Below are 24,158 nucleotides of genomic sequence, written 5' to 3'. Positions count from 1 at the left end.
TTGTGCCTATGAACCTATGAACAATGAAAAAGTGGAACCTTTTAACAAAGCTTTTACTCAATCTTTTATTTTATTTTATTGCATTCATTCACAGGTCCTCCAAACAGATTCAAACAGATTTCCCCCAACATACACTGAATACTATTGGATTATATAGTAACTATTATAGTGGCTGTAGTGGATATACATTTAGCAAACAAAATGGTTCCATAAATCGTAGCAGTCATGCATTTCCATTCACTATGTAGGTCTCAAATATTCCACTTTAAAATAAACATACATTATTCCAAACATGTATTTCCCTTTTAAAACATGATTTCAAGACTTGCACAAGGAAGGTTAATGAAAGTTTTCAGTTTGTTTGTCTTATCTGTTACTGTTTAACTTCCCAGGTCATTTCACTTAAAACATCATTTTCAGGGTTAAAACATGTTACTCATTGTTTAGATCAATTGAAAAGACTACATTATGTTTTAAGATGAAAGTATATGTTTGTTATAGCATTTTTTTTAAAGAGCTAATTTGAGAGCTAAATAACTAATGATAGCGAATGACAGGAAAGATTTATGGATTTAATTTGTTAGCTACAACCACGTTAGTAAAGAAAAAAGCAAAAACAAAAAAAACGGATGCAGTTGTTAGCTATAGTTGTAGTAGTAGCAGTTCCCATTCAATTTGAAGATGACCAACAACAATACTTTTGGGATATACCTGCCACAGGTATTTACTGAGCATTTTATGTCAGAGCTGCCGATAGGTCCCTCTGGGGAGTGACGTCCTCGGTCCCGCCTACCGAGGGATTAAGTAGTCACTCCGCAGAGATAAAGTTCTCTTTTGCTTCTCACAATCAGGTAGGTAAGGTAGGTATAACTAACCTCTCCAGTTGCGTGACTGAGTCGTTGTGAAAGAGTTCTCACTACGAGTTGTTCTGGTAGTTCCCTTGCAATTTATTGCTGGAAATCGGAATCAGAAACTCGGCTTCTGAGGACTAAGCTATAACGCTGCACAACTGCCCTCCATTTTAAATTTTTTTTTTTTTTTCAACAGCCTACATCGCTTGCCGACTGTAGTCTGCTTTTCTAACCCTCTGCTAACTATGTATTTTTCCTCTGCTTTTTGCTGCTAAATAAATAAACAAATAAATAAAAACAGAGAAAAGAAAGACGTGTATTCCTCCACCAGGTCTCGGCTCTGCCACAGCCGCTGTTGAATCGGCACAGCTGGACTGACTCGGTGTGTGTGGCCTCCCACTGTAGAGTAGGTTCCATGGGTACATTTCTTCACAGCTCTGCAAGCTACGTTCTGCCCCGCTTGTGTGACTGCATGCGGGCCAGACTAGACACCCAGCCCAGTACCCTTGGTGCTTTCGCCCTCGTTGCTCAGTGTCTTTCGTGCCTTCGGTGCATCGGTGCTTCAGTGCACTCTGTGTCTTGGCGCCCCAGAGCCTCAGTGTCTCAGTGCTTCGGTGTCCTTGGTGCTTAAACACTCTGTGCCTCGGTAACTTCGAGCCTTGTGCCTCTGTGCTTTGACGCCTTCAGTGCACCACCTCTCAGTACTCAAACGCTCCCCACATCAGTACCCTTGGTGCCTTCAGTGCCCTCGTTTCTTCCGTCCCTTAAAGACTGTATGCCTCAGTGCTTCTGCGCCCTTGGTGCCCCAGAGCCTCAGTGCCTCGGTGCTTCTGCACCCTCGGTGCCCCAGAGCCTTGGTGCCTTGGTGCTTCGGCACACTCTGTGCTTGACGCTCTGTGCTTTGGTGCCCTCAATACCTCTGTGCATCAGTGCTTGGTCCTGGCACGTCGAGATGTCTAAATTCCACCCTTGCAGGTCCTGCTGAGGGATGCTTCCCCCACAATACAAACACCATCTCTTTGTCAAATGTCTTGGTATGCAGCATGCCTCCTCCGTCTTAGGGGATGAGACGTTGTGCTCAATCTGCGCAACGTCCCAGCCTATTTGTCGGCAGTGGCATAGCTTGGATTCGAACTGGCTATCTCCAAGTTGTGTTATTTGGTGTGTTATAATTCCTACTGAAAGTATTGTGAAGATACACAGTCAAGTTAATACCCATACAGTACATGTAGATGCACATTTGTTTCTCATAATGCCGACACACACAGACTGCCCCGTATTGGCGAGGGATACAATCACAGTGATTCTTTCTTACTAAACAAACAAACAGCAACTGATTTAACATTCAGGGAGTGGTTAGGTAAATAGAAATGACATTAGTGGGGGCAGTATAGAAAATATACAAGCCTCACAACACATGACCCATGTCAGTAGGCATTCTATAGAAAATAGATATTCTATTCATAATAGTCCAACACATATACATGTTCATTAATTCACAGGTTGAAGGGGAGATTATCTTAGAAATGTTTTGTATCCTTCTTTGGAGGGAAATGCTTAAATTATGTTACGGAGACAGTATACAGTACATCATGTTTGAGGCTAGGAAGTCCTGAAGTAATGCCTGTTATATTATCTGGTCCAGAGTGCTGTATTGAGCTGAAACAGCTGCAGAAACATTATCAAGTCAGAGCTGTTAGCATCATACATTCTCAGGTCACACACCACAGGTCACATCACACACTGTGGAATAATGTGAACCATTAAAGTTAGGTCACTTGTAATATAATACAGCCATGGTGAAACCTTTTTTTCTTCTGGAATCGTACTGTTTTGTGGTCTAATAGGTCAACTTAATTTTAATTTTAATTTTAAATCTTAATCATTTGTAATTGATAGAGAGCATTTCTAACACTGTGTACAAGTCTCTTGAGTGTATTTTTGTCTTTAAAAGACAATATATCTGACCCCTTTGGTTTTAAATATTGAAGGCAGTTTGAACTCCTGGTTACAGCTGAAAACAGTATTTCACTGAAACCTTATCTGCTAAATCTTGCCTTTTTTATAAGCCTGTGACAGAGATCGAATGATTCTTGGTGTTAGACCTCCCTCCCGACCTGTGAGGGCACTATGTAAAAGGAACCCTTAACTAAATGGCACAACAATATATTCTTTAGGGTAGGTGGAAGTCGATCATTTAGGAAGGATTGGAGGAATGGATGCACTCGTTAACCTAGGGGTCATGGTCGAGGGTATAAATAGGGGGCGTAGTGTAAGTCATCTTTTCCTTTGTAAATGATTTGAAACAACCTAGAAGGAGACCCTGTGTTACGAGTAACATGAGTGTTGTGTTTGTTTTGTTTGTCTAGTAAAAACTGTTGTTTGTTATTTAGACCACTAACACAATCCGGAACTGTAGCCGAAGGCCAACATCATACACGTACACCAGCACTTCCCTTTGTTTCACGGAGAACTGTCTTTTCACCAAGCGCACTAATTCACTCACTGAAGTACCTGTGTCTGTGTTTTGTGTTACGTGTCAGTGAAAGAAAAAAGAGGACTTTTAGTTGCGGGTCAAACCCAGGGATTACAAACAAAGTGATACACGCCGCTGTATCACTTTATAACATTTATTATTTACAAGTGTTCTCCATAAGGCTCTGGACATTGCTAATTAATTCAATAAACACCCTTGCACCTGGAAATCACTGTCTGTCTGTTTTTTGTATCCAATCTGCACTGCACGCATCTGTAATCACTCACCACTTTGCCACAAAGCCACTTGCAAACATTTTATATAACAGTACATACAGAAATAAAACAGTTTGCAGATAGACATGCTAAAGTTTTTGTGTGTGTGTATATATATATATATATATATATATATATATATATATATATATATATGATATATAGTTATATACTGTACAATATTAATAGGGAAAACAATTATACCAGAACTGTACAATTTCCATTAGACCATTCTGTTGATGGTACATTGGTACATTCACTAATTATGAAATAAAAATAATACCTCCTTGCGATAATATTAAAGAATCAATATAGTTAGGACAGGACAGGACAGCTGCCAAATGTCCACTTTTGTTTGCGTGTGTAAAAATAGAAAACCAATGATCCTGGATCCTATACATCAGCTGCCTGTCCCTTCTGTCCAGCACATCCAGCTTTCAAACTGTGCAGAAGATGAATAACTGTCAAATCAGAATAAATTACTAACCCTGCTCTGTACTAACCTTTTAGCATTTCATGACTTGTTTAAGACATGCCCAGATTTCTTTAACATGATTGCACAGAGTTTTTAACAGATAAAAAATTATAAAACACCCCTGATACAATAAATGTTAAAAAAATAATAATAAAATAACCTTAAAAAAAACCCATTCTCAGTGTAGTTGAGTAATGTCCCTCACTCCTGACTTGTATCTCGCAATGATTTGTTCTGAATACTTTAAACCCACCAAAACTATGGAGTGGCAGCAAATTCCTGCATTTCTATTGAAGGATTGTACATGATTGTGAGATTTAAAACGAGATTACAATGGAATACGGAGCATTGCTCGCGAGACATAAAGCTATATTATAGCAAGTTACTATACATATTGTGACAGAAAAACATGCCCAAGAATTTTGAAAAGTAACTGAAAACAATAATTTCATACAGTATATAAAAAGCAAAAGCCCCGAAAAAAAAAAAAAAAAAAAACATTTAAATGAAACAAAAAAATAGCTCAAAATAAGCATTGAAAAATGAAATGAATAAAAACCGAAAAAGAAGCCCTATGTACAAACTATGCAATTGCTTTAGTTCATGTTCTCTTTTCTGGATCTTAAGTGGGGAAAAAACGGCCATGTTATTTTGACTTTTATTAACAGTATCAGGGTTTCACTTTAAAGATAACAATTTTTATTGTCTACAGTGTGTATAAAAGTTTTACTGAGGCACAGTATGCAGAAACACGGACATTTACTAATGCAGAAGTAAACATAAGTAAAAAACAAAAAAACAATAAGTAAAAAATTTCCATTGTGCCTCCTGTGCTTGTGTTACCATTCAGGTCTGGCAATATATTTGTCCTGTCCTTGAGTGAGGTGGGTGACGTGGATGCTAGAAGTCCATTTATATTTCCAGACTATGAAATCCATGGTCAAAGGCCTACTGAGAAGGGGACAGGATTTTGTAGATCAAGCATGCCTCTGGGCATTCCCTTTACACAGCAGTGTTGTTTTGTTTGTTTGTTGTTCCAGCAAGATGCCAAGCCTTACATCACTCGCCCAAACACTTCTCCCAGCTAAACAACGTTAATATACCCACAATAATTAGGTCTTGAAATGAAATGGCTGGTGAAACCCTACCTGACACTGATAAAATATATATAGGGCTGGTTAATTGTAAAGTCACTAACCACTAGGGAATTGCAGCTGTGTTACACAAATTACTTTCACTGTGGGGCAATTTTATTTTTTTTTAAATACCATGCCATGTCTAATTCATTTACCTGCGGGTAGATCATCATATAGTTTTTTTTTTTTTTTACTAAGCGTTTCCTGTCTGTAAATATCCAATGTTCAAATGGGCTATGTAATGAACCAAATTCGTTCACCAGACCAAAAACAGCAAAGTTGAAACCTAACAGTTCATATGATTTTTTTTTTTTGTTTTAGTAAATAAATAAATAAATAAATATACTGGTGGTGGCAAATTGCACTATACGGATTAAACATTTCGAGTTTTTGACACTTTGATTAAAGGGACTGATTAGATTTTGTAACTAACATATGTCTTTGTTTGCTTCAATATGTATTTCAATTACAAAAATGCAGGTGGCAGGCTATTAAAGGTAGTGCTTTTATTAGATAAAGTACAGTACTTACATGACATGAGTACAGAATGCAAATCAGGGGTTGTGTGTTTTATTCATGTTGAAGAGCAGCCTCTTCCAGCAGTTCTAATGCCTGTCTGGTTAAAGTCACCAGGAGCTTTTAAGCCGCTGTTTTGCAGCTGTTTTGGTTATCATTCTAGACATGATGAATATAGGGTCCAAATTAATTTGGAGAACAAGCAGCTTCAATTTTATAAAACTGAAACAGTTTGTGGAACAAACTAACTGTCAGTGGTGTTTAAGTAATATTTAGTCCACCTTACCTTCCTTTAAAGAAAACCAAATCAATCACAACCAAGGAAATTAGTTGGTGGAGAGCTTAAAGATGCTCTGCATCTAAGATAGCTATCAGACAGCTTTTTTTGGTGTAGCATTGACAAGGGCAGAGCTGGCCCTCATCAAACCGCATCCCGACATAGATAGACCTTTGTTAGTTCAGTCACTGTGCTTATTTAATCAAGGCAGGTTTTATGGCGAGATTGAACATGTCCTGTGAGTCTGTAGTGGATGTTTGGTATGTGTTGAACTGAAACTATATCAATTGTATTTTCACATGCAGGGCTCTGTTCATTATTTCATGACTTGAACGTTCACATTTGATTCATTCACAGTAAATTGCACATGCTAATACTTTTTTTTTTTTTTATCGCTCATAAAACCAATACTAATCTCAATTTATTTATTCACTGAACACAAAAACCCCAAAAGGTTGCTACAAAATAAATTAACTCATGGCAGTTTTTTTTTTTTTTACATCATGTGAACAAAATGTGACACCACTGGAAGTCCAAGGGTTAATACAGTCTTGTGTAATGCATTTAATTCAACCAGTTTACAAAATGTCAAATGCGTGTTCTGAAAACCCTTGTTTTAACTGCCAAATGTGCAGGCCCTACAAACCCATTTCGGCGCATGATTCGCTCTTGTTTGCTTCCTGTGTAGAATCTTATTCTCTCATTCTAACGAAGACCACCCATTGACAAGCTGAGCAGGAATCAAGCGAGAGCAACCATATTTAAATTGTTCTAATTAGTATTCCATCCATGAGCCTCCCCCAGGGAAAAGCTCTCTCCTCAGACCCGTGCTGGAGAGAGCACAGTGATAGATCTGAGGGCCCCTCTTCTGCACAGTGACCATCTGCTTGAAAAACATCGGGGTCTGATGAGCCACAGCTATTCAGCCCACAATTGTTGGTCCACATTAATTCATATTTGACAAGGGTAATGAGGGGCTGTCATTACCCTTACATGACAGTCGCCACAATGGCACGGTACAGCACGAACAAAGGGTAGACAGTGCAAACAAAAAAAGGCACCAGCCTTTACATTTAAATTTGCGTTCCCATTTTCAGCTTGCTATTTTCTCTTTTTTCTGTCTTGAATGTATCTTGACTCATAGAGTAAGTTTGGGAGGACGTTGCATTGTTTAATAAAGCATGTCAAGAATGCAAGCTTCTTTGAACACCAAGAAAAAATAAATAAATAAATAAAAAAACATCCATTATAATATAAAGTACCTACAAAAAGGGTTATGCTCTGACTGGGCAAAATTTTAAGTAAAAGAAAAAAAAAATCCATAAAGGCAGGCTCCTGGAATTGCCCATACAGAAAGTAAATATATTTTAATATATTTATGAATGGGAAACATGTTAAATATAGACTAATATATTTATAACCTTACCATATATTTTCAACATATAAAATAAATATATGGCTCACAGATTAAATTATATTTATAAATATATTCCAAATGCACCATTACTATTAATTTTATGTATTGACTAAAATATATATATTATATCTATATATATATATATATATATATACTATATATATATATATATATATAAATATTTTTTGTGTAAATATTTTGGAACTGATTATTGTAAATATTTGATTACTGTTTTTGTGATAATTGTTCACGTTATTGGTTTACATGTTTACTGTTCATTTGGGAGTATTTCTTTGATTTGTTATTAATCTGTGAAAATCACCCTGTGTGTGCATCTGCAAAAGTGGGGAGGTGCCTGTGTGCATGAGTTTGTGTTAGTGAGCAGTGAGCCACTGATCTTGACAATCTCTGACAAATAAACTCCTCTGCTGTATTTGAAAAGAGCTGCGTTGCTTCCTTTATTAAGCCATAAGGTGATTTTAAGTGCCCTGCTTGTCTAAAATATTGTTTGTTTGTTTTTTTATTATGTGCTATATGCAAGTACATATGTATATTAAATTCAATATTTTAAATGTATACATGTATTTTTCTCACATTAATTTTATATTTCTCAATATATTTACTTTATATTTTAAAAGCATTAACAAAATATTTAACACATATATACATTTATATATTTTAAATACATAAAACATATATTTACCATATGTCTCATATATTTTTCATATCTAGAAAAGGGGCCAATTTTGGTCAAGCTTGTAATGTATAGTGACGAACAACAGACATGATACACTAGACAAGGCACTCACAAACAAAGTACCACTGTCCTAGCAGTGGCATAATATGTAACATATTTTAATAATGCATGGGAGACTAGATTTAAATCTGACCAAAAAAAGTAGTCCTCTAATTCATTTCATATATGGCACTAAAGACAGTAATATAGTACAAACAAGAATGTTTTTGGCTTTGCAAAACATGTTATAAAAGAGTAAGTAGTGGGGTTCTGAAAAAATATAGCGTTGTATGCCACCATGTGTTGCTACCATAGTTTATATAATGTACCTGTAATTTTTCTTTTCATTGTTAACATCCAGCCAACTTGTTACACTTAGAAATTGTGTCTGTTGCAAAGCTCTTTTCAAAATGGCTGCTCTAGTGCACTGGCGTTTGAGATCTGTCCTCTAAATCAGTGGTTTTCAATTGGGGACCCACTGTATTTGCTGGTTTTATTTCCAACTTAGTTCTCAGTTACCCTTACTTGAAATGACAGTTTGCTTAATTAGACCTTTTTAATTATTTTCTGCTCTTAAACAGTTGCAGAGTTCAAGTTACTTATAAAATATTGTAGCTAGCTTGAAATCTGCAACTGTTTCTGAGCTGAAAACAATTGAAAGGGACCCATAAAGCAAATTATCAGTTCAATTAAGGGTCTAGCTATATAATAGAGAGCTCAGTTGGAATGAAAACCAACAGAAACGGTGGGTCCCAAGGACCGGAATTGAAAACCACTGCTCTGAATCACTGCAGGAAGAGCGATATATATATATATATATATATATATATATATATATATATATATATATATATATACACACACACACACACACACACCTACCTATACCTAGAGCAGGGATGTCAAACTCCAATCCTCAAGGGCCGTACGTTCTTCTGGTTTTCATTCCAACTTATAATAATAATTAGACCAATTAAGTAACTGATCGCTCAGCTGGAACGAAAGCCAGAAGACTCTATGGCCCTCCAGGAACACCCCTGAGCTGGAGAAAAGTCTGAAAAAAATGCAACAGACATGTTGAAAGACAAATAAGGGGTCAAAGTGGTCATTTGACAATTAGAACGTTGCAGAACATGCCAAATATCTGACTGGAAAAAAGTAAGTATGAGTTAGGATGTGATTCTAGTCATTTGCCACTGAAGTTTCCTCATCAACCAATTATTGACCGGCCAGCTGTGGAAATGCATTTCATAAGGATCCAGTTCAATTAACTTCAGAAAAATAAAAATAAAAAAAAATGGGTCGTGGCATTTGCTAGGGCCTAAAAGCCCACCACTCCACATTTTAAAAAAAATATGATATTAACAGCACTAAATCTTGCCAATACATTCTTTGTTTCTCAAAACACCCAGGATTTTGGGAAAACATACATTTTTGCAATGAGCAATATTTCTTCGATTGAATAAACACACATTACAGTATATGTATTATATTCTTTCACATTCCTCCTCCTCTACTCCTGCAGCAGGTTTTATCCCCTGCACAATATCAGGAGCTGGTGTTCTGCCCCTTTTTCTTAGAAAGTTTACTGTCAATACTGTCTGTGGGGGTGAGACCGAGCACATGAAATCATTTCATGAATTGACTGTTCTGCTGATCATAGTTCGCCGATGAATCTGAGAAAGGAAACAGACATATGAGTAAAACAACTCGGACGTTGACAATCCACAAATTGTAAAGTACAAGGAAATGGTTCTCTGTAGGTGGTTGTCTGTCTGTCTAATTTACAAAACTGCCCTTATTAACCTAGATTGTGTTTAGGCTTGACAGACCTGCATCCTGCACACAGCTCCAGGCTGATTAAAGTGCCGACGTGGGCATGTAGGCTTGTGCTCAGTAAAGTACTAGCAGGGGGAGCAACACTTGTAATCGGATCACTGGCTAAAACCAGTTGAGTCAATCTGATCAATAGAAACTGCACATGCAGCAAAGAGCTCTTAATGGCTCTTAATCTCCATTAGGTTGAGTGGAGAAAGTTGAAGTGAAACTGCGTCGGATTTCACCCCATATATAGCTACATCCTGGTATGTGAGCCGCTTTCTGGGAATGCAAGTACAGTCCTGAGGTGCCCTGAGATGACTGTCAATAGGACAGGAAAGTGTTGCATTGTGACACTTCAGGAAGTGCTTATAGGAGGGACATTAAATATTCAAGGCAGAATCTATGACAGATCAGTCCCATGAACACTGTCATATTAATAATTTATGCTGACTGTATATAAAACTTATATGGCTTTATTTACTGAGCTAAGGAAACTATTAAGTTTATAGAGCATCGTGAATGGCTCACTAGTGTAAAATTAAAATTTAGATAGTGATTCCTCAACTAATTATTACATTGGCAAATAAATCAACAAAAGTGATTTATAAACTCTGTGAATTTATTTGCTAGTTCTATAAAATGATTGATCTATTCATTGATAATTATATTAATTGAATTAATACAATTTGATAGGTCAAATTGTATTAATTAATGAATTTTCCAATTTTAGGGGAATAATTCAATCTATGTTGAGCATTGTCCCTATTCTTAATTTCCATCCTTTGTTTAACACACTTTTTTTTTTTTTCTGACAGCACCTTAAACTTTCCTTAAACCTTTTTGAGGGCGATCTTGTGATACCTTAATGAAGTCCAGCATCTCTGTCAACCTCATCAGATGCCCAAGGAACATTCAATGACCCACTGTCATGTTTGTTTGGTCACCTTTTTTCTCATGTAGTCTTTTAGAGACTTTTGCACCCTTTATTATATAGCTGGACAACTCATACAGTATTTTCTTAAAACTGTCATAATCATTAAAAGCAAGGTCAGATCAACATACTGTGTAATTTAAATGAAGTGTGGACAGAGGTAGTGCAACATTTTGGAGTTTTGCAGTCATTGACTTGGTTGATGATACTATTTGGCATGTTGTGCAGATATGATTGGCTGTGGGTCTAATACATGGGCTGGAAAAATATTGTATTCTGATTGGTCACCATTATGGAGTATGTCCTGTCAGGCTGCATGGACTATCCTCTGAGTGTAGTGGTTAGTCAAAAATGTGACTACAATATATGACAAACACTGTAAAAAACCACTGAAAATAATTAGGGCTATTACCAATAATGGATATATGAATGTATTATCCTCTGTAACTACAGTATACATATTTGACAAATGTGTATTGTCTGTTTTACTGTTTATCTAATTGTGAAGAAACTTTATAGAGCCATTGTTGAGGAAACGTCATTGATAGTCTCACAATCTGGGGGGTGGGGGGGGTGGGGTACAGAAGTTACACCTGCATTATAAGTCACACTTACATTGTACTTTGTCTACAATATGTTCAATTGTGGTATAAATTGCAAAGGACATTCTTAAGAACAAATTATTAATCTAAATTAATCTAATCTTAATCTAGGGTTACTGTATGTGGGGACTACTTTCCACAAAGTGCAGTGTCATGGGTAAAGTATCGTTTTTTGCGGAATGTGCACTGAACTATTTTACATTTTAATAAATGATGTGTACAATTTTTTTTTAAAACATCAAATAGATATAAATGCACTGACATCATCAAAATTAACATTAACAAAGTTATTCAAGCACTTTACAATAGCTTGTGAAACAGTGTTGTAATTAACAGCCAGCCTGCATGTAAAATATATCTGCAAAGACAGCTTTCAGTTCTAGTATGTCTGGTGCATGTTCCCCATTTAGGTCTTGCAAAACAAGTACGATATTTTACCCATGCTGATCTTAGGCATCAGTCGAATCTTCAGTGACCACTGACAAGCAACTGTTTTACCAAGTCCATAATCTCCTGCTTAGGTTACTCGGCAACTCTAGGTTAGTAGTCATGTCTCAGGAATTAAAAATGATAATGAAAAAGCTGGGCTGATGAAGGAATCTCCACCATTTGCTACACTCAGTCTGAAGAATTTACATAACATTTGGCTGTCCAATTTTTCAAGAGAGATATTTATGCAAACAAACGCCTCTGTCATGTCAACATTTAATGTGTTTCGTGCTTCACAGTTTTCTGTGGACTTTTGGAACATGGAAGTCACCGGTTTTTGTTTCTTTGCAAGTAAAGCAGTCGCAGTACTGCTCTAGATTTCCGCCTTTCTGTTTCGGTGAATACTTGAATCTAAATGCCTGTCAACAGGCAATTCTCGGTAGTGATCTAGTAATGTTGCAAGACGTACAGAAGAGCTTATCTTCATCACTATGTGAAACTCCTGCTGGATACTGCTTTAAGTGATCTGCTGCAGACACATTTTTAGCCTTTTTCGAGACATACATTTTCTTGTTTACAGTGTGTAGTATTTTAATTTCCCACCTAGATTACACAGTCACATAACATAATCACTGCACAGCATGGCGAATAGTACATGCAGGCACACAGCAGAGCTGTACAGTTTCGTTAAGGTGTTTTTTTTTTTTTTTTGTATGAAATACAAATAATTATGAAATAATTTATTTTTATTTCTTAAGAATATTGTAAAAATTGGAGTATTGGGCTAATTTCACGATTTCCGCATAGCCTGTAAAATCACGATTTACACAGGGACTTACTTATGAAAGGTCTTTAATCACGAACTTTAATCAGCCATGCCTCTTCTTCCACACTCCACTTATCCTTGGGTGCTGCCATCTTGGAATGATGAGTAAAGCGATGCCACAGGCAGAAACATTGCCGGCACCAGCAGATATGTTTAATTATATTAGAATTTTTATAATCATTTTTAATTCCTTAGCAACCATAGATGACAGTAGTTTCTCATTGGGTCTAGACCACCCACACTCATCCACATACATAGGAGAGGTTTGTTAGGGCAGGGTTTGATAATTTAGCACCAGTAGGCTCTCTGGTGTTAAACTTTCAAAACAGTTTAGCACAGCTTTTCAACATGATTTGCACCCCTGTTTTCATCAGTCAAACTTTTTTTTTACAATTACAATTTCTACATGTGGATGAAGGCCAGTCATACTGACAGCTGTAGCAGGGGATATATGTCTCGATGTTCTTTATGTTTGTGTATTTCAACTTTTTAATTAGCTTCTAAAGGCTGCATGGGGTAATCCCAAAGCTTCATCTGTGTGTTTCACCCTATTTACATAACTGAACAATGAATCTAAACTGTGCATTTGATTCACTAGTTAATATTCTTCAAGGGCTGAAGAGGGTTTTTTTTATGGTATCTTTCTTTTGAAGAGTCTATGCCACACCAGACATCTGAACTATAAATAAAATATGCTTGCATGAATAACACAGTTACATTAAATCAGCAGGCAATTAACCTATCATGTTTTTGTTGAATAATTAAGTCATGCTACATGAAAAAGGCTAAAGATGAGAGCAATTCAGGTTCAATATTTAATCTTTTTAATTAAATGAGCTGGTGACTGGAAGGTTCTTTTAAAAAAAAAGAACAAGAAGAAGAGTTCCATATTTTGCAATGTAAACATTGTAAGTTATGCAAGTTGCTTCACCATGTTCTTCTTTAGACTCAAACAACATCCAATAAATAAATTAAGATACATTCATAATTACATGAATAATTTCCCACAGTACGTTTCCAGGTAATAACCCAAGTTTTGATTGTGCCCTAATGGGGATATTTTCAAAACATGGTCCAGAAAATGCTCCTCTTTTTATTTCCAGTGAATATATCCATTTTGTCTTGCTAAATTATATTGTTAAATTACCTTTTTTAGTTCCACAGCTTTATCAACAGAAGTGTTTTCAGTATAAGTTGGAGTCTGGGAAATGGAAGAATAATAATGTTTCACAATATAATGAGTCCAGGCATCCACATCTATCCTCCTTTTAATATTAGTGATTCAGTGAAAATAAGTTGCATTATGTAGCACGCAGCGCTACAGTGAATTGCACAATTAACTGCCGTTTAGGATTGTGATTAAATTACTGTCCATTTAAACAAAAGGACTGACACTAGGTGTTTGCTACAGACGGTCGAACATGGATATCAATGATAGAGATGTATGCAAGGAAGGGGAGGCCAACTTCCCAGGTATCAATTGGAACAACCCCACAGATTGTTGTGGAGTGACAGAGCTTGAAATGGTGGAAATGGTAAGGGATTGTGAGAAGTTTATGTCCAATTTCAGTCACCACAATAACAAAGGGACATTGTGGCCCTTAAGAGAGCCCAGAATAGCACCCAGACTGATCACTGAGCTTAAAGGAATGAGCTAGAAAACCTGAATTTATTTAGCCTTGATTAGTCTTTAAAATATTAAAGTTTAGATATAGTAGAGCCAATGGCCTCTCGTTTATACATTTTCTTAAGTTCATGTTCCTATGTATTAATTAGCTAAATATAATGGCACACTGCTATGTGGTGTACTTTAACTGTAGTGCTTTTTATTTGCTCAACTAAAACGACTCTGCACACAAAGCATGTCTGCTATGTTCAGAGATAGATCTAGACTTGTACCCCAAAAAGTATACATTACAGGTGTACATTTGTTGACTGTTATATTGTACACTCTATTGTAGAGAATGCATAGACTATTACAGCGCACACTTGGATAAAGATATAATTACACATTATAAATAAAGATCTGATGGCTGATTTATGTTTTGATATTAAAACTTGAAATAGTCATTTTAATTCAAAATCAGCATTGCCCTCAGCCATCACGTATTGAAAAAAAAAATAGTATGTTAAAGGATAAACTTATAAACTTGTCATAACAATCTTATAAAACCAAATTACTGTGCTAAATGTGTATTTTGTTTACCATTCGAATACTGTAATTAAATAATTTACCCCACATGCTTTTCTGTACTGCTTTTTACTACCATGCTTGCCATTGCTATACCATGCCTTTACCTTAGTATAGTAGCAGAGCAATGCAATTATCATAATAAACAAGCTTCTGCTTCAAGAAAGATGATTATTCCTAAAAAAAATAAATACATAAATACATCTTTATCCTATACCTTTCATGTACAAAAGACAAAAGGAACTCACACTGCACTCAACTCACTAAGAACAGACAAATTGAATGCAATGTTCCTGCTCTACATGCCCCCTCCAGTGGTTAGAAGGTGATATTGATTGAATGTGTCTCAACTACAGGCTCAATGTGGCTGTTATGTACAGTACATATTGTATGTATTATGTAACATACTGCTGTGTCTGCAGTTTCTAATTTTGTTTACTTCATGACAACACACGGTCTTCTCTTTGTTTAAATACATCAGTGCATTTACAATGAAATGTAAAGAATGGGTTATTCATCTGTACTATTTAATATAATATATTTCATAACATGCCAGCCACTGCCATCTGCCAAGCTCCTGTACAACCATATTATTACCTGTAATTCTCAATTAAATAATAATAATTATTAAACTAGATCATCACTATTGCGTTATGTACTTTATAGGGGTTCACCTAAATTGGTTGAAGGATTACTGTATAAGGGCCATTTTAAATCTGTCTACCTGACCTCATATATGTACCTAGAACATATGATTTAATGCTTGAAGGATGATTATCAAAGATGATATGATAAAAACACTAAAATATTCCAGCGCTCTGTTGGCCTCAGGGCTTAAAACATCAAACATTGTGGATAAATGCTGCGCCCCCTCCTGGGAATAACAGAAACTGCAGGCTGGGTCATCTCGATAGCTTATGGATTCTGAAAATGGCTTCTGCCTCTCTTTACTTAAACACAAACAAGGTTAGTGGTTCACTTTACAATGAACTTCCATGGTATTCACGGCTCTGTTTACGCTACTCTTACATTTGTTCAGTCAAACTGCATTGGGCACCCATCATCTTTGTGTGTAAGCATAGTTTTACCCTTTGTTTCTGTGGCATTACCTTTTTGTATTTATTAGAGAAAAAAAGTTTTGGAGGTTAAGGCCAATAAAAGGGATAGATTAATGCATACAGAATGACTGAGCAGGGTGCACATGTTGATATCTTATATCTTGTTACCCCCCAAAGAATTAATCAAATTCTCCAACATGCAGAAAAGATTTTAATAGAAAAGACACACAAGATCAGTGGTACCCCCACACATGTTATTCATTTTCTAGAAATGTAGAAATAGTTGGTCCAGGTAATGTTTTGCTCAGTTTACCAGTCAAACCCATTGTACACTATCCCTCAATAGAGCATTACACCATCTTCAAATACATGCTAAAGAATTTCAGGAGCAGTATGGTGCAATGGTACCCCAACATATTTAGTGAGCAAGAGGTCTGACTGAGATGGGTAAAACTGGCAAGAAATGGCCTACCTCCCAGACATTCTACAATTATTACTTGTTGGAGAGTAGTTTATAGCAACAAGAAGCAGAGTCAAAGGTTGCACCTTTAGCATTCATTAAACATGTTAGCACAGACACTGTATTGGGGGGACCCAACATATCATGTCAATAGGAGCCTGCTTCAAGACTGGAAAGTTCATGAATGTGCTGTACAGTATACAGGCTACAAGGTCAGATATGTTTTCTTAAGGCTGGCTACAGCCTTCAATCACCAATCAATCAAGGAGTTCTTTAGCAACTCATGCTAAAACTATTCTCTCGTCCATCCAGTCAGGCAAATATCCATTGCTCACCTCACAAATGGGAACTGTGAAGGACTTCGGGAATTCCCTGGAGTACAGCTTCTATTCAAACCTCTGTGATAGTCCTTTATGAAAATATATCTCTAATCTTTGCAGGTGTAATTTAGTCTGCAAATATCACAACTCTGTACATCTATGTTATCTGCTGTCATTAAATATTTCCAAGTGTCTGCAAACCACAGATCAATTGTGCAATAATCAAGGGCTGTGACTGATGTGATTTTCACCAAATCATCACACCGCAATAACTAACTGAGTGCTAATTGTAAAGATCAAGTAAGCTCATTCCCGATATCACAGGAATTAGCCTACATTTTCAAGACCCTATTAATATCAGATAATTATTTTAATGATGTAGTTTTACAGACAAAAGTACTGCTAGACACAAAGCATGGAGTGATGGAGGGACAACCCCTAACAGTACATATTGCCTTTTGTTCATCTTCATTCACAACGTACTGTCTGTCCCACTCCTTGCAGCTTGTCTATGGTCTCATACAGTAAATACAATTTGGTAACTTTTCTATATGCTAAACTTAGACAGTCAATTTTACAGGAGGGCAGAGTGACCCTTGAAGTTACGAACATTACTCTATACAGAATGCAGAACTATTTGATGCTCCAGCTATTAGAATGTCCCGGGCGTTCAGATCATAATCCCAAACAGCTTCATTCTTTTACTCTTATAGATCTCAACACAATTAAGAAATATAAGTTAAGTTTTTTTTTAACAATATCATAGTGTGCATGTGTGGCCTAATGTACAAAGGAGCAAAACTTAATCAAAAATAGATAAAGGCAACAGATGAACAAATTATAAAATAAACAGGAAAACAGAAAAAAAGTATTTTTTTAAAATTGATCACCCTTGTTAGCATGCAATCTAAAATGAACAAGGAAGAAATTATCTAAAGCACACAAAAGATATTAAAATTGAAATTCACTTTGCATATGCAGCCTTTATTATGTTAACACTGCCATGCACAACCAGCAATTGGGAAGACTCATCATTACACCTATTTATAGCATTAACTGCTTTACATTTATTCACATAAAGTGCGGCTGTAAAAATGATAAAGAAAACATGTGGTCCTTTCATTAGCTGTCTGGAGAACAGGGATTGGTCCATAAATTAACATGTAGAAGAGGACAGCAAAGTCAGAATTCAAAGCCTCCACCAATGTAATTACAGCTCTTTAAACATCAAAAGGTGTAAAGAAGGATTTCTATTCAAAAAGTGTACTGACTCACTTGGCAGGCCACCATTAATTACTCCTATAAAACTGCAGTTTGTACAACAAAAGCCCTGCTAACATGCCATAATTGCATTTCAAGGGGCTTCTGGGGGAAAGCAGGCTTTATCAGTTATATTTAACTGCTCTAAGAATGGGGGAACTGAATAGTGTGGTCAGTTTACTTTACAAATGTACCTGAGCCACCACTGACCTTTCACAGCAATTTAAAGAGATGTTGCTTTACTGTATGTAAATGAAAACTTTTTGTAGCTCAGTCAACAATGACGTTTAAGCACATGGTAAAAGTGAACCTTGCAGCATGTAATTAGAGGTTCTGTTATGATTGCAGTGGAAAAAAAAGAATGTGACAAAGTGTTATTCATTCAAAAATATATGAACAATAAACCGTTAGAATTCTTTGGAATGGGACAAATAACAGTTTAGCTGCACAGTAGTTTGAGTTAAGATAAAGTAATGTAATTTCTGCATGGGGTCATCACCATAGATAAATAGGCCACTAAAACAGCAGTAGACACGAACATCAGTAGCCATGCTTTGGTGCATATTGATAATGCTGTAACCTGTGGCCTAACCACTGTACTTTTCAGTTATGTGTCACTTTTTGTGTACTTTAAACAGCTTCTGGTCAAGGTATGTGTGTGAATCTAGTCTGGATTCTGACAGATTCTACTCCATTTCATATTTTTTGGACTTTTGGGAAGAGACATTAGCCACTATTTATTAAAACTCCATAACACAATTTCCACTAAAAAGCACTAATAACAAACCATGCTTTTTAATTATCTAAACTGTGGTGGACTTAAATGCAACCAACACATAAGATTATCATTAATATACACAAAAATTCACTAAAGAATCTGGCAGGTATTGTTACAAAAAAAATGTGGCTTTCATTACTTTGCTGCACAAAAGGTCTTATTTAAGAATATAAATAATTAAAGCAGCACTGTTAATTCAAGTTTGAAATACAGCTGCACCAAAATTTTAGTTTCACACCTGTCCGGAAGTTTAAATAAAAAACTGAAGTTAACACAAAACCACAGGCAGGTATCGTACAGAAAGACATTGACTCTTATGAAATAAAAATAAAATAAATCTCAACAACAACAGTCAATTGAATATATCCAAATATATCCTTTTCAACAAGGTTCAGTGTTAAAGGCAGGCAACTTTTTTTTTGTTTTTACCTGTCTTTAAATCATTATGCATTGTGTTTTTCTTTGTTGGAATTCTCCCTTTTTAATTAATTAATTTTTCTCTAATGAAACAAATAATCACACAAAATAAATAAATAAATAAATAACTTCATAAATACCAGGCAATGATTAAGTTGTTGGATATGGTAGAAAGCCAGAAACATGGGAATGAAAGTGAGATATAAATTAATTCAGGTAACTTTAATTTATACATTAAGAATCCATTCATACAAAATACAGTTCCTTTTCAGCAACCACAGAAATGCTCTTTCTAAAATAGTTTTCCTTTTGTAACTGGATCATTTATTAGAGTTATGATAATTCTGCCTAATTGACATATGTCATTGCAGCTAATTATTCTTGGGAATAACTCAAAGGCTTCAATAACAAAGCTTAAACATTTGCAAAAGTTCATTATCAGTGGACAGTTTTTTTACTGGTATGTCTAATTGCGTAGACTATAATGAAATGAATCCTGTTTCCACCCAGGGGTGTAAATTTGGCAACATTCAATTCTGGCATCAGTAGACAAGTAACATGTTTGTTTTACTCCTAGATGATGATAGTTTCTCACTGGGTCTGGAATACTCACATGGCCACCTTTTAGCAACGACTTTCAAAACAATTTGCATCCCTCTTTCCACATAGGTTGATAGCCAGCGTAACTTTGTTTTGATTGCAGGCGGTCTGTTTTGAATAGGTGAAAGCTGGCTTAATATCACACCTGTTAATGTCACCCTCTGTTTATTATCACCAAGCCAGAATATAATGGGAGCAGTGGGGATAAGCTCCCGATTATATCATTGGATATTATCACACTCTGGCTAACATCAAGCATATAGAATTCCACCCCACTTAATGACATATCAGGAAACAAAATCATATGATTAGAAAGTTACTGTACAGAACTTAAATCTTCTTACACAAAGCAGCCCAATCTAACACAAAGAACACTGCAATATGCATGTTCATAGCTTTCTATTATTTGTAAGTAATATAATGCTCATGTACAGTGAAGTCAAGGCCCATTATTCTCAGGTTTGACCGATTTTTACAAAAGCTACAGGTTGGTATTTACTGATTTTCACCCAAAATTTGGCCCTTTGAAAAATTCAAAAAATCAATGATTTCAAACTCCGTAGATACATTTGGGGTAATTTTAAATTAGTGTAATATGGGATTGTCTGTTAAATATACTTAAGTACAAATTAACTTCACTAGTGTTACACGGTTTGCATTTACAAGCACTAGAAGCAGGAGAGTTGTTTTTCTAATCATCCTCGAGTATAACCCCCGATATGTATCTGGAAAACCGGTTCTCACTTACAGCAGCACCCTGGGGACCATAGGAGAGGAACTGGAGAACCGCAACCAACCCAGGCTGACATTCTCAGACCTGAGCAAACCAGAAGCCTCAAAGGTGGTGACTGAAGGCAAACCAACCTTATCTAAACCTAATTCATTACAAAATAACTACATCTGTTTTGTTAAGTGCCAACAACTTAACTACAGAAGTTATGTCATGTTGGAACACCTGTAAGGCTATCGATATCAAAGTGGCAAATGATGTGGTCCTTCTAGCTATGCAAGTTGAAGCTTTTGCCTGTAGAATCTAAGACTAAAATGAAACACGATACCGGCAGACACTTTAGATCTGGGTTAAATAACAAAGCATGTTTTAGAAACCAAATTATTAAAAAAAAAAAAACACAACACACAAAATCATCAAAGAAATAGTGAGAGTTCTAGGTTTTAATTTATATCCAATATATCCAAATATATCCTTTTCAACAAGGTTCAATGTTATCACGATATAGTCTCACAGTAGATGAAACCTTGAAAAGGTGTAATTTTCAATGTTTGAATGCAAGCTTTGTGATTTAGAAATCAGCAGTGCCACCTGGTGGCAACCAAGTATATTATAATATAAACCTTTGTCCTGTTCTTGCGTGCTTCTTTGTAGTGATCAGAAGTCTCTAACTTTTCTATTTGGGAACTGGGATAGCCACAAAAAAAAAAAAAAAATTCTTTAAAATGGTTGGTGGAATCAAACCTACTAATTTTTAAATAAAATAAGAAATGTGTGTTAGTATTGGTCACAGAGGCATCAGTTTAAGAAAGACTAGTTCAACATCTAGCCTAACAGTGAATTTACAGAATATTGTTCGTCTACCTATTCATTCTTACTCTTACTGTAAACATGGTTGGCTGGTTTTATAGACGCCAGGCAGTACTAATTTTTACAACTTTACATAAACGGTTAGTTTTACAGACCCCGATTTGTAGGGATAATGTTCATTTAGGTAAAGTAATCCAATATTACAGCTAATTGGGATCTGTTAAACTGCCCATATGCTCCTGTGGAAGATACATTTTTAACAGGCCCTTTTCTGCTTAACTGCATTTCCACTTTCAGGTGGTCTCTCATTCTCTCTCTCTATGATATCCTCCAGTGTCTAATCTGCAAACCAGGCCCTTCCTGGATGAAAACATTACATCTCAATGTTTCTATTGAATAAATGATTATTTAATAGACTTATTATTTATTTATTTATTTTATGTAATATTTATTTATTTTACATTTGTAAACAATGGTATGATTATACTGTTCATAATATAGTATATATATAATATATATCTATATATATATATTATATATATATATATATATCTATACATATATACACACTGAACAAAAATATAAATGCAACATGCAACAATGTCAAAGATTTTATTGAGTTACAGTTCATATAAGGAAATCAGTCAATTGAAATAAATTCATTAGGTCCTAATCTATGGCTTTCACATGACTGGGAATACAGCTATGCATCTGTTGGTGACAGATACATTTAAAAAAAAAGGTAGGGGTGTGTCCCACTCCTCTTCAATGGCTGTACGAAGTTGCTGCATATTGGCGGGAACTGGAACACACTGTCGTACATGTTGATCCAGAGCATCCCAAACATGCTCAATGGGTGACATGTCTGGTGAGTATGCAGGCCATGGAAGAAATGGGACATTTTCAGCTTCCAGGAATTGTGTACAGATCCTTGCGACATGGGGCCGTGCATTATCATGCTGAAACATGGGGTGATGGTGGCGGATGAATGGCACGACAATGGGCCTCAGGATCTCGTCATGGTATCTCTGTGCATTCAAATTGTGATTGATAAAATGCAATTGTGTTCGTTGTCCATAGCTTATACCCGCCCATACCATAACCTCACCGCCACCGTGGGGTACTCTGTTCACAACGTTGACATCAGCAAACCGCTGGCCCACATGACGCCATACAAGCTGTCTGCCATCTGCCCGGTACGGTTGAAACCGGGATTCATCAGTGAAGCACACACTTCTCCAGCGTGCCAGTGGCCATCGAAGGTGAGCATTTGGCCACTGAAGTCGGTTACGAAGCCGAACTGCAGTCAGGCCAAGACCCTGGTGAGGACGACGAGCACTCAGATGAGCTTCCCTGAGATGGTTTCTGACAGTTTGTGCAGAAATTCTTTGGTTGTGCAAACCCAGTTTCATCAGCTATCCGAGTGGCTGGTCTCAGACGATCCCGCAGATGAAGAAGCCGGATGTGGAGGTCCTGGGCTGGCGTGGTTACACGTGGTCTGCGGTTGTGAGGCCGGTTGGACGTACTGCCAAATTCTCTAAAACGATGTTGGAGGTGGCTTATGGTAGAGAAATGAACATTCAATTCTCTGGCAACAGCTCTGGTGGACATTCCTGCAGTCAGCATGCCTTTTGCACGCTCCCTCAAAACTTGAGACATCTGTGGCATTGTGTTGTGTGACAAAACTGCACATTTTAGAGTGGTCTTTTATTGTCCCCAGCACAAGGTGCACCTGTGTAATGCTATTTAATTAGCTTCTTGATATGCCACACCTGTCAGGCGGATGGATTATCTTGGCAAAGGAGAAATGCTTACTAACAGGGTTGTAAACAAATTTGTGCACAAAATTTGAGAGAAATAAGCTTTTTGTGTGTATGGAAAATTTCTGGGATCTTTTATTTCAGCTCATGAAACATGGGACCAACACTTTACATGTTGCGTTTATATTTTTGTTCAGTGTATTTTCCAATTGCAGTTCTGCTTGGATTAATAGATACTAGGGTGTTTTTTTTTTTTTTTTCTCTACTATTAAACACATCTCATACATTTTAGATTATGTGGTTGGAAACCTAAAGGTGATGAAATGTATTAAATCCCCTATCTTTGGACTGTGTGCAATAAATGAAGCCCACTGCATTACCCACAAGCTAACCCACATTTTCACAGATAATCAGCTTTTCCGAGTTTTGTTTAGAAACAGCCCTGATTGCACAAACATGAATTTCCTGCCTGTTCCATTATTTTCAATCTATGCAGTTTTTCGGTACAATCAATGATCATGAGAAAGGATCTTCTGAAAATTTGAATTAGATAATCACACATTTTTTAACAGGTTACTTTTTGTTTTAAGTGATACCTGTCGGCTTAAAACATGTTAAAAAGGAAATTTGGAAATAAAAGTATTTGGAGAAACTTAAAGAGATCGACGAGCGACGCCCGCCCAACAATGACAAACAAGAACAGTTAATAGATAGACAGTCAATACAAAACTAAACAATCACGGTTTCTCTTTACTCCTCCAGGCCATTCCATAACCATAACAGAGGAACAGATTGCTTGGCCACATCCCCTGATATGCCTTCAGTCACACCCCCGTTGGTAGCGAGTGCAATCATGTATCCTGCAATCCATGACTGACACATCGCCTACCGCAGTAAGGCAATGACTTCTGGTATTGTGACTCCGTCCCCTTTCTGGATGGCCGACTTCCGACTGACCCTGGAATGAACTGCCAACCCATCCAGTCCGGGGCATACTGCTCCTGTT

The sequence above is a fragment of the Polyodon spathula genome, chromosome 3 (genome assembly GCF_017654505.1).
Source record: "Polyodon spathula isolate WHYD16114869_AA chromosome 3, ASM1765450v1, whole genome shotgun sequence".
Classification (NCBI taxonomy): domain Eukaryota; kingdom Metazoa; phylum Chordata; class Actinopteri; order Acipenseriformes; family Polyodontidae; genus Polyodon; species Polyodon spathula.
This window is presented reverse-complemented; position numbering follows the sequence as displayed.